This window comes from Penaeus monodon, chromosome 29 (genome assembly GCF_015228065.2).
Source record: "Penaeus monodon isolate SGIC_2016 chromosome 29, NSTDA_Pmon_1, whole genome shotgun sequence".
Classification (NCBI taxonomy): Eukaryota; Metazoa; Arthropoda; class Malacostraca; order Decapoda; family Penaeidae; genus Penaeus; species Penaeus monodon.
Genome location: NC_051414.1, coordinates 35,667,771 through 35,667,980, shown reverse-complemented (window position 1 = coordinate 35,667,980; position 210 = coordinate 35,667,771). Strand labels below are relative to the sequence as shown.

The window sequence follows — 210 nt, the reverse complement described above, 5'->3', positions numbered from 1 at the left end:
GAATTTTATATATAGTTATTTTATATTTTATATTATGTTATATATTGTATATAATAAAAATTTTATAATATATGGGAATTTTTATATTTATTATATATGTTAAATTAAATTTTATCTTTTAGTTTTTTTATAATGTTTTTTTGTTTTTGAATAATGTTTTTTTTTTTTTTTTTTGGGAAAAAAAAATTTTTTTTATATATAAATAAAATA

General features: G+C 8.1%; 1 protein-coding gene across 1 annotated transcript in view; it reads right to left on the bottom strand.

Moving 5' to 3' along the window:
• The window catches only part of LOC119592201 (uncharacterized protein C2orf42-like), a gene marked incomplete in the record, with an annotated part of 14,697 nt that overhangs the window by 2,274 nt on the left and 12,213 nt on the right, over window positions 1–210 (bottom strand).